The sequence below is a fragment of the Seriola aureovittata genome, chromosome 24 (genome assembly GCF_021018895.1).
Source record: "Seriola aureovittata isolate HTS-2021-v1 ecotype China chromosome 24, ASM2101889v1, whole genome shotgun sequence".
NCBI classification, from domain to species: Eukaryota; Metazoa; Chordata; class Actinopteri; order Carangiformes; family Carangidae; genus Seriola; species Seriola aureovittata.
Genome location: NC_079387.1, coordinates 144,623 through 159,622, shown reverse-complemented (window position 1 = coordinate 159,622; position 15,000 = coordinate 144,623). Strand labels below are relative to the sequence as shown.

Genomic DNA, 15,000 nt, shown 5'->3' with positions numbered 1-15,000 from the left:
TGTTCAGAGTGGTATGGCCGTAAGCGAGAGGGAGCGCGACAAATACCCTCTTTAAACATGACGATCATGTCCTTCATGCACGAAGCTACGTGTTTATGTCTAGCGCAGGAGCCTTTCCTTTTCAGCGTTTGCTTGTTGCTTTGGCTCTCAACATGTCAACTTTGTAACATTTTAATACAAAAGTGTCTTTACATTGTGATCTGTGCTGTCCCGTCCCCAAAAGTGCAGCCAGGTGCAGAGTAACAGGTTGTTGAAGCAGGAGCAGCAGCGTCCTCTGCTGATTGCAAAGAGATGCCAAAAAGCTTACAGCACCTGGTATTCCCAGGCGGTCTCCCATCCAAGTACTAACCAGGCCCGACCCTGCTTGGCTTCCGAGATCGGACGAGATCGGGCGTGTTTTTTTTTTTTTTTATCTTTTTTATTTTTTCTTCAATTCACAATTTCACACTTGTCCATACATAACTTCCACATATTATTAGATTTTACATACACAAATACACTCATTACTTCCCAATTATTCAATATAGTAACAAAAATATAAGCCATTTCCCCATGTCCTACCCATAACGAATTTACTCTTCTGATTAATATCCCCCCCAAAAAAACAGAACAAACAAAAAACCAACCAAACAGACAACAATATTCCACCACACTCACCAATCAAATAAAATCGCTCCCCCCTCCCCTTCTTTGATAAACTTATTCCCACTCAAAAAAGCTTCTTTCGCCTCCACCCCTCCATACTTGCACGCTAATCTTATATCTTTTTCCATAATTACTTTAAACAAATGTTCCACATCCAGAATCCGCCCCTCAAAGTGTGCCTGATTCCGTCTATGCACAACAGCTAGTCTGGCATGGCTTAAAATAAAATTGATCAACCAAAAATTCACCTTCTTACTTTTCTCAAGTAATCCAAACAAAAACAGTTTTCTCCATTGGTCTTCACCATCTAAACTCACACTCCAATTTTCTTTCAAAAGCACTCTTATGAAAACAAAAAAGTCCACCAACTCCCCACAGTCCAAAAAATAGTGCACAAAGCTCTCATGGTCCCTACGACATACATCACATTTTACACTCACATCTTTATTAATTTTGTTTAGCACCACATTTGTGTATACCCTATTATGTTTTATCCAAAAATCATTGTTTTCACACTCTATGCTATTATATTTTATATTCACATTTGACCATATTTTCTTCACATCCAAGTCCCCAAACATTCTGCTCCAAACTTTCTCAGCTGCAGGGTTCTGTATTACATCAGCTAATAACCACTTATATACTTTCTTCACACTCATATCTTTCATTTTACATTTCTTCTCATTGTCCATCACATACATCTCTGGCAAACATACCTCCTTTCTCATCACACATTCTTTCCCAATACTTTCCACCCACACCGGAGGTATACTTGCTTTAATTCTTTCATATATTTTATTGACCTTCTCCCTACTTTCCATCCCCTCTAATTCACATACCGAATCATATATACAGTTATCTCTGAGAAAACCAGGTATAACCTCATACATAATATCCCTAATTTGCCTTATACCCCCTTGCATAAATTTAGGCTCATACAATGTTTTATTCTTACATTTGATTTTTTCGTTTAGAAACAGCGGTTGATTTATAAACATTTGCATCTCTTCACACTCATACTTCAGTTTAGGAAGCAGTTTCCTCCATGCCTCAAACACCTCTCTATAAATCTCCGGTATTCCCACTGTCATTGATTGCTTAATTCCCATATACCAGCCATTCTCTCCCATTCCCCCCACATCATCAATATATTTCTTTAGAAATTCTTTCCACCCATAATTCCATTTCCCCGCCATATATTTTTGTATCGTTTTTATTCTAATTGCAGTCTTTTTTATTTCCAAATCTATTAAATTTAACCCTCCCTCCCTTGTCCTCCCCACCAATGTTTTCTGTGCAATTTTCACCCCCTTCCCTTCCCATATAAAGTCACACACAATTCTATTTAACTCATTCATCACCCACTCTGGCATGTCAATCACACTCATCACATACACACATACTGACATCATCAAACTATTGACCACAATTACTTTTCCTTTTAATCTCAGCTTTCTCCCTTTCCAAGTTCTACATATTCCTCTTATCTTATTGATCACACCTGTCCATGTCACATCTCTTGCCTCCCTACTTTCCACCCCCAAATGCACCCCTAAAACCTTTATGTATTTCTCTTCCACCTTAAAGTCCACATGTACCCTCCCCACCTCCCCTATATACATTATTTCAGATTTGTCTGTATTGATTTTTGCCCCTGACGCTCTCCCATACTTCTCTACTATCTCCAAAACTCTTTTTACACTACTTCCATCCTGCACTGTGATCGATGTGTCATCTGCATATTGATTTATTACACATAATCCTCCATATGGTAACTTTATGCCTTTGACCTCCTGATCTCTCTTTAGTAGTGTAGCCAAGGGCTCCACCGCTATTGCATATAGCAGTGCCGATAAAGGACATCCCTGCCTTATAGATCTTTTCACCTCAAATTTATTTGTCAGGACCCCATTCACCTTTACACAACTCTTGGCACTACCATATAGACTCTTCACCCATCCCACCATTTTCTCCCCAAAGCCAACTCTTTCCATTACATTATATAAAAACTTATGCTCTACCCTATCAAAAGCTTTATTCCAGTCTATCCCTAATACCACTCCCCCTATCCCATCTTGCTTCATGTATTCTATCACATCCCTTACTGTTGCTATTGTATCTGCTATGTCCCTCCCTGGTACGCTGTAACTTTGTGTTGGCTGAACTATCTCACCTATTACCCTCTTCAACCTATTTGCTAGCACTTTACTTAAAATTTTATAATCTACATTCAACAAACTTATTGGCCTATAATTCCCTAGATCTAATTTACTTCCTTTTTTCTTATATATTATCGTTATTACCCCCTCTACCATCCTCTCCTTAACTCTCCCTGTTCTCTCTATACCCCTATAAAGCTCTAGTAAAATTGGTACCACCTCCTTTTTATATGCTTTGTACCATTCTATGCCTATGCCGTCACTCCCTGGGCTCTTTCCGTTTCTCAATCCCTCAATTGCATCTATCACCTCCTTCTCATTTATTTCCCTCTCACACCATGTCCTATCTACCTCACTTAACTTGTTTCCCACACTCTCTAGCACTTCATTCATACTTGCTTCCTCTACTCCCTCACTTTTATATAACTCTCCATAAAACTCCTGTACCCTCTCCAATATCTCTGCATAATCGTCTACTACCACCCCCTCCTTATTATTTATTTCATCTATATACGTCCTATTTTGCTTTCTCTTTTCAAGCCCTAAAAAATATCCGGTACACTTTTCCCCCTCCAATGCATATTTTGCTTTGCTTCTTAAAATCGCTCCTCTGCATTTCTCCCTCTCATATTTTTCTAACCTCATCTTTACCTCTATGTACTGCTGCATGCTATAACCCTCCTCATTCTCTGCCTTATTCAACTCTACATTCAAACGTCCTCTCAATATTTTCTCCTCTTTCCACATCCTTCTTTTCCTTTTCTTACCATACCTAATACTAATTGCTTTAACTCTATTCTTCATCTCCTCCCACCTATCCCCTATACTATCACCCCAGTGCCCATTCTCTATATCCCTCCTTATTTTCTTATACTCCTTGTTCAGCAACTCCCTGATCTGTTGTCCATACTCTTCCTCCTCTATATACCCTGCATTCATTATCCACAAACCTCCCCCCGTCTCGTCTCTCCCTACTTTAATCCTAAACCTAACCCCATCATGATCACTAAAGCTATTTCCCTGGTGTCTTATTTTATCTATATCCTTTATACTCTCCCCCTGAACCAACACTAAATCTATCCTACTTTGTTTTAAAACCCCCTCCCTCATCTGCCTCCTTGTAAATTCCCTCTTCTCTGGGTATTCATATCTCCACACATCTATCAACCCTTTCTCTCTCATCATCTCCACTAACATGTTCCTTGACCTCTCCCACCTAAATTCAACCCCCTTACCTATATCCAATTTGCTACATTTAATATTGAAATCCCCCACTATAATACACCTACCCTCAACTAACCCTTTTAGTTCTTCTATTATACCCCTTTTATCCTTTTCAACATTTGGCACATATATATTAATTAGTCTAAATTCTTTCTTTCTATATTTGAACTCCAAAACCAATATCCTTCCATTCCTATCCTTATATACCTCCTTTATATCTTCAACACTGTCCCTTTTAATCATTATTGCTACCCCCCTCGCATTTCTTGCTCCATTACTATAATAAATATCACCCTCCCATATCTCTTTAACACCTTTCACCTTATCCTCATCCCAGTTGGTATCTTGTATACACAAAATCTCACTCCGATAAGTAAACAATACCTGTTTCACCTTCCGTTCATCTCTCAACCCATTTACATTTATAGTCGTTACATTGACCATGAGAGCAAAACAACAAACAAAAAAACAAGTGCAATTACCCCACATTTTGAGTGCAACTTACATCCCCGACCATGGTGCTTTACGTTCTCCCCACTCCTTGTCCTTCTCCGCTTTTCTCTTCGCATTTAATCTCAGTGTTATAGTATTTGCTTTCTCCGCTCTCACATCTCTCTCTTCCTCTTCCCTTAATCCATCGTTTCTCTGTCTTGATTCTTTTGCTCCATCGCTCTTTTCCTTCCTCCCACCACTCTCCGCTTTTCCACCGCTCTCTTCCATCTCGTCCTCCTCGTCTCCTCTGACTTTCTCCATGCTCTCTGCTTCGTCTCCATCCCCATCATCATCCTTCTCCACGTCCCCGTCCTCTTCTTCCATACTGTCCACACTCTCCTCCGCTCGCTCCTCCATTTGCTCTCCATGTCCCCCCTCTCCTCCAACCTCCTGTCCATCCTCGACTCCATCCTCTCCCTCCGTCACTCTCCACTCCTCACACTCTCTCGCATAGTGCCCCGTTGTTCCACACTTGAAGCATTTAAACTCCGGGCACTCTCTGAAGATATGACCCGGTTTTATACAAAGTCTGCACACACGTACCTGCCGGTCATGGATCACTCTGAAATACTCCGTGCCGCTCAACGTCACAAACTTTGTGGAGTACGGGAGCGATTGTACCTCCTTCGTGAACCTAACTTTCAAAAACATCGTCCCGTCCACAATTTGCGTCCCCGGCCACACACGTCTTTTAATCGCTGATACTGGCTTTACTCCCCACTCCTCCAATTTCGCTAAAATGTTCTTGTCTTCCAGATACACCGGTAGATTTATGAAGGAAACCACCATTTCATTATTAATGATGTCTCTAGCATGTACCAGTGCTCCTTTCACCCTGATACCGTCCATCACTTTCATCTTCACTGTTTCGCTCTTCAACGTAATCTCAAAAATGCGCTCACTTCTTACCCTGCATCCGATCACTTCTCCACACTCCTTCTTTATTGCTTTCAATAAGTCCATCATGGATACTGCTTCCGTACCCTCCACCTCCACCTCCACCGTCAGGTCTTTTCTATAATCCTCTCTGCTTTCACACCGGCCAACTTCTTCCGTCTTGTCTGTTCTCTGTCGTTCCTTCACCAAATGTTTGGTCTTTTCTCCACTTTTCCCCTTATCCTTCTCTTCTCCTTTGTTCTTCTCACTTTCTCCGCCCTCCATGTGCTCTCCTTTCTCCCAGGTAGTGTGTTTGCCGTCCCTCCCCCGCTCTATTCCTTTGTCTGTTGCCAATTGCTCCATCTTTTGCAGTACAAAAGCAATTTCAGACCCCCAACCAGCAAAAAAAGCTGTTGGGGGCAGGCAAACTCCCTTGATCTCTCTGCCTGATGCACTTCCAGACACTAAGGAATACGTAAATTAATTTTTTCCTCTCTTTTTTACAGCTCAATGAACTCCCTTCCTCACACACCAAACAAAGGGCGTGTTCAGAGTGGTATGGCCGTAAGCGAGAGGGAGCGCGACAAATACCCTCTTTAAACATGATGATCATGTCCTTCATGCACGAAGCTAGGTGTTTATGTCTAGCGCAGGAGCCTTTCCTTTTCAGCGTTTGCTTGTTGCTTTGGCTCTCAACATGTCAACTTTGTAACATTTTAATAGAAAAGTGTCTTTACATTGTGATCTGTGCTGTCCCCAAAAGTGCAGCCAGGTGCAGAGTAACAGGTTGTTGAAGCAGGAGCAGCAGCGTCCTCTGCTGATTGCAAAGAGATGCGAAAAAGCTTACAGCACCTGGTATTCCCAGGCGGTCTCCCATCCAAGTACTAACCAGGCCCGACCCTGCTTGGCTTCCGAGATCGGACGAGATCGGGCGTGTTCAGAGTGGTATGGCCGTAAGCGAGAGGGAGCGCGACAAATACCCTCTTTAAACATGATGATCATGTCCGTCATGCACGAAGCTAGGTGTTTATGTCTAGCGCAGGAGCCTTTCCTTTTCAGCGTTTGCTTGTTGCTTTGGCTCTCAACATGTCAACTTTGTAACATTTTAATACAAAAGTGTCTTTACATTGTGATCTGTGCTGTCCCCAAAAGTGCAGCCAGGTGCAGAGTAACAGGTTGTTGAAGCAGGAGCAGCAGCGTCCTCTGCTGATTGCAAAGAGATGCCAAAAAGCTTACAGCACCTGGTATTCCCAGGCGGTCTCCCATCCAAGTACTAACCAGGCCCGACCCTGCTTGGCTTCCGAGATCGGACGAGATCGGGCGTGTTCAGAGTGGTATGGCCGTAAGCGAGAGGGAGCGCGACAAATACCCTCTTTAAACATGATGATCATGTCCTTCATGCACAAAGCTAGGTGTTTATGTCTAGCGCAGGAGCCTTTCCTTTTCAGCGTTTGCTTGTTGCTTTGGCTCTCAACATGTCAACTTTGTAACATTTTAATACAAAAGTGTCTTTACATTGTGATCTGTGCTGTCCCCAAAAGTGCAGCCAGGTGCAGAGTAACAGGTTGTTGAAGCAGGAGCAGCAGCGTCCTCTGCTGATTGCAAAGAGATGCGAAAAAGCTTACAGCACCTGGTATTCCCAGGCGGTCTCCCATCCAAGTACTAACCAGGCCCGACCCTGCTTGGCTTCCGAAATCGGACGAGATCGGACGAGAGCGCGACAAATACCCTCTTTAAACATGATGATCATGTCCTTCATGCACGAAGCTACGTGTTTATGTCTAGCGCAGGAGCCTTTCCTTTTCAGCGTTTGCTTGTTGCTTTGGCTCTCAACATGTCAACTTTGTAACATTTTAATAGAAAAGTGTCTTTACATTGTGATCTGTGCTGTCCCCAAAAGTGCAGCCAGGTGCAGAGTAACAGGTTGTTGAAGCAGGAGCAGCAGCGTCCTCTGCTGATTGCAAAGAGATGCGAAAAAGCTTACAGCACCTGGTATTCCCAGGCGGTCTCCCATCCAAGTACTAACCAGGCCCGACCCTGCTTGGCTTCCGAGATCGGACGAGATCGGGCGTGTTCAGAGTGGTATGGCCGTAAGCGAGAGGGAGCGCGACAAATACCCTCTTTAAACATGATGATCATGTCCTTCATGCACGAAGCTAGGTGTTTATGTCTAGCGCAGGAGCCTTTCCTTTTCAGCGTTTGCTTGTTGCTTTGGCTCTCAACATGTCAACTTTGTAACATTTTAATACAAAAGTGTCTTTACATTGTGATCTGTGCTGTCCCCAAAAGTGCAGCCAGGTGCAGAGTAACAGGTTGTTGAAGCAGGAGCAGCAGCGTCCTCTGCTGATTGCAAAGAGATGCGAAAAAGCTTACAGCACCTGGTATTCCCAGGCGGTCTCCCATCCAAGTACTAACCAGGCCCGACCCTGCTTGGCTTCCGAGATCGGACGAGATCGGACGAGAGCGCGACAAATACCCTCTTTAAACATGATGATCATGTCCTTCATGCACGAAGCTACGTCTTTATGTCTAGCGCAGGAGCCTTTCCTTTTCAGCGTTTGCTTGTTGCTTTGGCTCTCAACATGTCAACTTTGTAACATTTTAATAGAAAAGTGTCTTTACATTGTGATCTGTGCTGTCCCCAAAAGTGCAGCCAGGTGCAGAGTAACAGGTTGTTGAAGCAGGAGCAGCAGCGTCCTCTGCTGATTGCAAAGAGATGCGAAAAAGCTTACAGCACCTGGTATTCCCAGGCGGTCTCCCATCCAAGTACTAACCAGGCCCGACCCTGCTTGGCTTCCGAGATCGGACGAGATCGGGCGTGTTCAGAGTGGTATGGCCGTAAGCGAGAGGGAGCGCGACAAATACCCTCTTTAAACATGATGATCATGTCCTTCATGCACGAAGCTAGGTGTTTATGTCTAGCGCAGGAGCCTTTCCTTTTCAGCGTTTGCTTGTTGCTTTGGCTCTCAACATGTCAACTTTGTAACATTTTAATACAAAAGTGTCTTTACATTGTGATCTGTGCTGTCCCCAAAAGTGCAGCCAGGTGCAGAGTAACAGGTTGTTGAAGCAGGAGCAGCAGCGTCCTCTGCTGATTGCAAAGAGATGCGAAAAAGCTTACAGCACCTGGTATTCCCAGGCGGTCTCCCATCCAAGTACTAACCAGGCCCGACCCTGCTTGGCTTCCGAGATCGGGCGTGTTCAGAGTGGTATGGCCGTAAGCGAGAGGGAGCGCGACAAATACCCTCTTTAAACATGATGATCATGTCCTTCATGCACGAAGCTAGGTGTTTATGTCTAGCGCAGGAGCCTTTCCTTTTCAGCGTTTGCTTGTTGCTTTGGCTCTCAACATGTCAACTTTGTAACATTTTAATACAAAAGTGTCTTTACATTGTGATCTGTGCTGTCCCCAAAAGTGCAGCCAGGTGCAGAGTAACAGGTTGTTGAAGCAGGAGCAGCAGCGTCCTCTGCTGATTGCAAAGAGATGCGAAAAAGCTTACAGCACCTGGTATTCCCAGGCGGTCTCCCATCCAAGTACTAACCAGGCCCGACCCTGCTTGGCTTCCGAGATCGGGCGCGTTCAGAGTGGTATGGCCGTAAGCGAGAGGGAGCGCGACAAATACCCTCTTTAAACATGATGATCATGTCCTTCATGCACGAAGCTAGGTGTTTATGTCTAGCGCAGGAGCCTTTCCTTTTCAGCGTTTGCTTGTTGCTTTGGCTCTCAACATGTCAACTTTGTAACATTTTAATACAAAAGTGTCTTTACATTGTGATCTGTGCTGTCCCCAAAAGTGCAGCCAGGTGCAGAGTAACAGGTTGTTGAAGCAGGAGCAGCAGCGTCCTCTGCTGATTGCAAAGAGATGCGAAAAAGCTTACAGCACCTGGTATTCCCAGGCGGTCTCCCATCCAAGTACTAACCAGGCCCGACCCTGCTTGGCTTCCGAGATCGGACGAGATCGGGCGTTTTCAGAGTGGTATGGCCGTAAGCGAGAGGGAGCGCGACAAATACCCTCTTTAAACATGATGATCATGTCCTTCATGCACGAAGCTAGGTGTTTATGTCTAGCGCAGGAGCCTTTCCTTTTCAGCGTTTGCTTGTTGCTTTGGCTCTCAACATGTCAACTTTGTAACATTTTAATACAAAAGTGTCTTTACATTGTGATCTGTGCTGTCCCCAAAAGTGCAGCCAGGTGCAGAGTAACAGGTTGTTGAAGCAGGAGCAGCAGCGTCCTCTGCTGATTGCAAAGAGATGCGAAAAAGCTTACAGCACCTGGTATTCCCAGGCGGTCTCCCATCCAAGTACTAACCAGGCCCGACCCTGCTTGGCTTCCGAGATCGGACGAGATCGGGCGTGTTCAGAGTGGTATGGCCGTAAGCGAGAGGGAGCGCGACAAATACCCTCTTTAAACATGATGATCATGTCCTTCATGCACGAAGCTACGTCTTTATGTCTAGCGCAGGAGCCTTTCCTTTTCAGCGTTTGCTTGTTGCTTTGGCTCTCAACATGTCAACTTTGTAACATTTTAATAGAAAAGTGTCTTTACATTGTGATCTGTGCTGTCCCCAAAAGTGCAGCCAGGTGCAGAGTAACAGGTTGTTGAAGCAGGAGCAGCAGCGTCCTCTGCTGATTGCAAAGAGATGCGAAAAAGCTTACAGCACCTGGTATTCCCAGGCGGTCTCCCATCCAAGTACTAACCAGGCCCGACCCTGCTTGGCTTCCGAGATCGTACGAGATCGGGCGTGTTCAGAGTGGTATGGCCGTAAGCGAGAGGGAGCGCGACAAATACCCTCTTTAAACATGATGATCATGTCCTTTATGCACGAAGCTACGTCTTTATGTCTAGCGCAGGAGCCTTTCCTTTTCAGCGTTTGCTTGTTGCTTTGGCTCTCAACATGTCAACTTTGTAACATTTTAATAGAAAAGTGTCTTTACATTGTGATCTGTGCTGTCCCCAAAAGTGCAGCCAGGTGCAGAGTAACAGGTTGTTGAAGCAGGAGCAGCAGCGTCCTCTGCTGATTGCAAAGAGATGCGAAAACGCTTACAGCACCTGGTATTCCCAGGCGGTCTCCCATCCAAGTACTAACCAGGCCCGACCCTGCTTGGCTTCCGAGATCGGACGAGATCGGGCGTTTTCAGAGTGGTATGGCCGTAAGCGAGAGGGAGCGCGACAAATACCCTCTTTAAACATGATGATCATGTCCTTCATGCACGAAGCTAGGTGTTTATGTCTAGCGCAGGAGCCTTTCCTTTTCAGCGTTTGCTTGTTGCTTTGGCTCTCAACATGTCAACTTTGTAACATTTTAATACAAAAGTGTCTTTACATTGTGATCTGTGCTGTCCCCAAAAGTGCAGCCAGGTGCAGAGTAACAGGTTGTTGAAGCAGGAGCAGCAGCGTCCTCTGCTGATTGCAAAGAGATGCGAAAAAGCTTACAGCACCTGGTATTCCCAGGCGGTCTCCCATCCAAGTACTAACCAGGCCCGACCCTGCTTGGCTTCCGAGATCGGACGAGATCGGGCGTGTTCAGAGTGGTATGGCCGTAAGCGAGAGGGAGCGCGACAAATACCCTCTTTAAACATGATGGTCATGTCCTTCATGCACGAAGCTAGGTGTTTATGTCCAGCGCAGGAGCCTTTCCTTTTCAGCGTTTGCTTGTTGCTTTGGCTCTCAACATGTCAACTTTGTAACATTTTAATACAAAAGTGTCTTTACATTGTGATCTGTGCTGTCCCCAAAAGTGCAGCCAGGTGCAGAGTAACAGGTTGTTGAAGCAGGAGCAGCAGCGTCCTCTGCTGATTGCAAAGAGATGCGAAAAAGCTTACAGCACCTGGTATTCCCAGGCGGTCTCCCATCCAAGTACTAACCAGGCCCGACCCTGCTTGGCTTCCGAGATCGGGCGTGTTTTTTTTTTTTTATCTTTTATTATGAAAATATATTTTGTTTGAAAATACATTTTGCATACATGCTACAAGCTCAGACAATCAATGACATTCATTCAATCATCATTATAGTTATTTACATAACAAAAAACCCCCCAAAAAATCTCCCACAAAACTAAATCAAAATAAAAAACCATGAAAATAACATACAAAATCTGTATGTTGTAATTTACTTACAGAATTTCTTTCTGAAAATATTTCTTATTTCAAAATTATGTCATGGTTTGCTATGGCAGACACTTTTTGTTAGTTTTGTTTTGGAGTTTTTGCACTTCCTGTTTTATTTTGTATTGGTTTCCTTGAGTGTCTGTGTGTTGCTTCTTGTCATCGTCCTGTTTCTGTGTAGTGATTGTCTGCCCCGCACTAATGTGTTTCACCTGTGTTCAATCATCCTTGTCTATATAGTCCTTGTGCTCCCCTTTGTCTGTGTCGGTTCGTCCCTTTTTTGTTCAGGGTTTGTTCACGTCTGTTCACGTCTGTTCATGTCACGTTCATGCCATGTTCATGCCATGTTCATGTTTGGATTTTGGATATTTGTTTAATAAACCTGCCTGCACCGTCTCCCATGTGTTAGCTGCATTTGGGTCCTACTTACCTCGCAAAAACCCTGACAGAACGAACCGACCAGAAATGGACCCAGCGGTCTACGCCAGCCTCATGGCTTTTTTGAGTGTTCATCCATCCTGTCAGCAAGCGCCCTCGTCGGTCATCAGATCGCTGTTCACGCTGCCTGACCCCTTCTCGGACTCGGACCTGGAGGACTCTGACCTGGAGGACCCTGACGAGTCCCCTTTCAGGGGAACTCGTCTGGCAATTTTCAGGGGATCTCGTGGAAGCCAAAGAAGGCCAGGTAATCACGGCTCCCGTCGCCATGGGGAGGCTCGGCCTCGGCCCCAGCCCCAGGTTTCTCGCTTCCAGCCCAAGCCAAAGTCCAAGGTCCACCGCTTCCAGCCCAAGCCCCAGCGACCCCGGTGTCCAGAACCTCTACTCCCCTGTGGGAAGGAGCCCTCGCCGACCACCCTGGCTGACGCATCAGCTGTTCCAGCGTCGGGGGTTCCAGTTGGCGTTTCGTCGGCTCCTGCCCCACCTCCTGGGTCGATCATCCCGGCCGGCGCATCAGCTGTCTCAGCGTCGGGGGTCCCGGTCGATTCCTCCCTAGCCCCTGAATTGGGTGGGCTGGACAAAGTCTCCCCTGCTCCTCCTGTCCTGTCGCCGGTCCAGCTGACTCCAGACTCTTGTTCCCAGTCAGTGGTCCGGCCGATCCCTGCTCCTCGTTCCCTGCCGTTGGTCCGGCCGAATCCTGTCCCTCATGTCCAGTCGGCACTCCAGCTGACTCCTGACTCTGGTTCCTGGTCAGTGGTCCGGCCGATCCCTGCTCCTCATTTCCTGTCGGCGGTCGCTGCTCCGTGTTCCCCGGCGGCGTCTACGACTGTTCCTGTCCCTCCTATGGTGTCGGCGGCCGCTGCTCCATGTTCCCCGGCGGCGTCGACGACTGTTCCTGTCTTTCCTGTGGTGTCTACGGCCGCTGCTTCGTGTTCTCCAGCGGCGTCGATGACGGCTACTGGTGTGACATCACCACCTCTCCTGGTTCCTGATGTGACGTCACTGCTTCTCATGGCTCCTGATGTGAGGTCACCACCTCTCCTGGCTCCAGCCATGACATCACCCCCGCTCGTGGTTCCTGCCAGGGCACCACCCCCATTGATTCTTGCCCTGACTCAGCCCATGTGGCTCCTGGTGTCCTTGACTCCTGCCAGGGTGCCACCTCCAGTGGTCCCTGACTCTGTGCCGCCTCCGGTGGTCCCTGACTCTGTTCCGCCCCCGGTGGTCCCTGACTCTGCGCCGCCCCTGGTGGCCCCTGACTCTGCGCCGCCCCCGGTGGCCCCTGACTATGTGCCGCCCACGGTGGTCCCTGACACTGTGCCGCCCCCGGTGGTCCGGCCGATCTCTGTTCCTCGTGTCCTGATGGTGGTCCAGCTGACTACTGTCCCTGGAACCAAGTCAGCTCCTGTTCGCCTTCCAGAGTGGCGACGCCATCCTCCGGCTCGACCTCCGGAGAGACCACGTCTTCGTCGCCGTCCTCCTGCTCGACCTCCGGAGAAACCCTGTCTTCACCGCCGGCCTCCAGAACGGCTCCGTCCGTTTGCCCGACCTCCGGGTCGCCCCACTGAACTGCCAAGCCTGTCCATAAGGCCTCCGCCTCGTCCCCCTGAGTTGCCATGTGTTGCCTCTGAGCATCGGAAGATGCTGTCCACTGGCCCCTGGATCCCTCCTCGCGCCCGAGTTTATGTTTTTGTTTAGGGTCGTCTGGGATTCGACCCTTAAGGGGGGGATTATGTCATGGTTTGCTATGGCAGACACTTTTTGTTAGTTTTGTTTTGGAGTTTTTGCACTTCCTGTTTTATTTTGTATTGGTTTCCTTGAGTGTCTGTGTGTTGCTTCTTGTCATCGTCCTGTTTCTGTGTAGTGATTGTCTGCCCCGCACTAATGTGTTTCACCTGTGTTCAATCATCCTTGTCTATATAGTCCTTGTGCTCCCCTTTGTCTGTGTCGGTTCGTCCCTTTTTAGTTCAGGGTTTGTTCACGTCTGTTCACGTCTGTTCATGTCACGTTCATGCCATGTTCATGTTTGGATTTTGGATTTTTGTTTAATAAACCTGCCTGCACCGTCTCCCATGTGTTAGCTGCATTTGGGTCCTACTTACCTCGCAAAAACCCTGACAGAACGAACCGACCAGAAATGGACCCAGCGGTCTACGCCAGCCTCATGGCTTTTTTGAGTGTTCATCCATCCTGTCAGCAAGCGCCCTCGTCGGTCATCAGATCGCTGTTCACGCTGCCTGACCCCTTCTCGGACTCGGACCTGGAGGACTCTGACCTGGAGGACCCTGACGAGTCCCCTTTCAGGGGAACTCGTCTGGCAATTTTCAGGGGATCTCGTGGAAGCCAAAGAAGGCCAGGTAATCACGGCTCCCGTCGCCATGGGGAGGCTCGGCCTCGGCCCCAGCCCCAGGTTTCTCGCTTCCAGCCCAAGCCAAAGTCCAAGGTCCACCGCTTCCAGCCCAAGCCCCAGCGACCCCGGTGTCCAGAACCTCTACTCCCCTGTGGGAAGGAGCCCTCGCCGACCACCCTGGCTGACGCATCAGCTGTTCCAGCGTCGGGGGTTCCAGTTGGCGTTTCGTCGGCTCCTGCCCCACCTCCTGGGTCGATCATCCCGGCCGGCGCATCAGCTGTCTCAGCGTCGGGGGTCCCGGTCGATTCCTCCCTAGCCCCTGAATTGGGTGGGCTGGACAAAGTCTCCCCTGCTCCTCCTGTCCTGTCGCCGGTCCAGCTGACTCCAGACTCTTGTTCCCAGTCAGTGGTCCGGCCGATCCCTGCTCCTCGTTCCCTGCCGTTGGTCCGGCCGAATCCTGTCCCTCATGTCCAGTCGGCACTCCAGCTGACTCCTGACTCTGGTTCCTGGTCAGTGGTCCGGCCGATCCCTGCTCCTCATTTCCTGTCGGCGGTCGCTGCTCCGTGTTCCCCGGCGGCGTCTACGACTGTTCCTGTCCCTCCTATGGTGTCGGCGGCCGCTGCTCCATGTTCCCCGGCGGCGTCGACGACTGTTCCTGTCTTTCCTGTGGTGTCTACGGCCGCTGCTTCGTGTTCTCCAGCGGCGTCGAT

At 47.7% G+C, this 15,000-nt stretch overlaps 10 non-coding genes and 2 pseudogenes across 10 annotated transcripts in view; all 12 read right to left on the bottom strand.

Annotated features, from left to right (window-relative positions):
* LOC130165712 (5S ribosomal RNA) overlaps window positions 1–25 on the bottom strand; it is a 119-nt gene extending 94 nt beyond the window's left edge. The window contains exon 1 of the ribosomal RNA XR_008826927.1: window positions 1–25. This exon is cut by the window's left edge and continues 94 nt beyond it. This is a non-coding gene — a ribosomal RNA (5S ribosomal RNA).
* Window positions 26–6,236: 6,211 nt separating this feature from the next.
* LOC130165711 (5S ribosomal RNA) lies at window positions 6,237–6,355 on the bottom strand. Its single transcript, XR_008826926.1, has one exon. It is a non-coding gene; the product is annotated as a 5S ribosomal RNA (ribosomal RNA).
* A 270-nt stretch (window positions 6,356–6,625) lies between these two features.
* LOC130165710 (5S ribosomal RNA) lies at window positions 6,626–6,744 on the bottom strand. Its single transcript, XR_008826925.1, has one exon. It is a non-coding gene; the product is annotated as a 5S ribosomal RNA (ribosomal RNA).
* A 629-nt stretch (window positions 6,745–7,373) lies between these two features.
* Window positions 7,374–7,492, bottom strand: LOC130165709 (5S ribosomal RNA). Its single transcript, XR_008826924.1, has one exon. It is a non-coding gene; the product is annotated as a 5S ribosomal RNA (ribosomal RNA).
* Window positions 7,493–8,121: 629 nt separating this feature from the next.
* On the bottom strand, window positions 8,122–8,240 carry LOC130165708 (5S ribosomal RNA). Its single transcript, XR_008826923.1, has one exon. It is a non-coding gene; the product is annotated as a 5S ribosomal RNA (ribosomal RNA).
* Window positions 8,241–8,510: 270 nt separating this feature from the next.
* LOC130165821 (5S ribosomal RNA) lies at window positions 8,511–8,619 on the bottom strand (annotated as a pseudogene).
* Window positions 8,620–8,889: 270 nt separating this feature from the next.
* LOC130165815 (5S ribosomal RNA) lies at window positions 8,890–8,998 on the bottom strand (annotated as a pseudogene).
* A 270-nt stretch (window positions 8,999–9,268) lies between these two features.
* On the bottom strand, window positions 9,269–9,387 carry LOC130165664 (5S ribosomal RNA). Its single transcript, XR_008826881.1, has one exon. It is a non-coding gene; the product is annotated as a 5S ribosomal RNA (ribosomal RNA).
* Window positions 9,388–9,657: 270 nt separating this feature from the next.
* LOC130165707 (5S ribosomal RNA) lies at window positions 9,658–9,776 on the bottom strand. The gene has a single exon (XR_008826922.1). It is a non-coding gene; the product is annotated as a 5S ribosomal RNA (ribosomal RNA).
* Window positions 9,777–10,046: 270 nt separating this feature from the next.
* LOC130165755 (5S ribosomal RNA) lies at window positions 10,047–10,165 on the bottom strand. Its single transcript, XR_008826968.1, has one exon. It is a non-coding gene; the product is annotated as a 5S ribosomal RNA (ribosomal RNA).
* A 270-nt stretch (window positions 10,166–10,435) lies between these two features.
* LOC130165737 (5S ribosomal RNA) lies at window positions 10,436–10,554 on the bottom strand. Its single transcript, XR_008826951.1, has one exon. It is a non-coding gene; the product is annotated as a 5S ribosomal RNA (ribosomal RNA).
* Window positions 10,555–10,824: 270 nt separating this feature from the next.
* LOC130165706 (5S ribosomal RNA) lies at window positions 10,825–10,943 on the bottom strand. The gene has a single exon (XR_008826921.1). It is a non-coding gene; the product is annotated as a 5S ribosomal RNA (ribosomal RNA).
* Window positions 10,944–15,000: the final 4,057 nt, after the last annotated feature.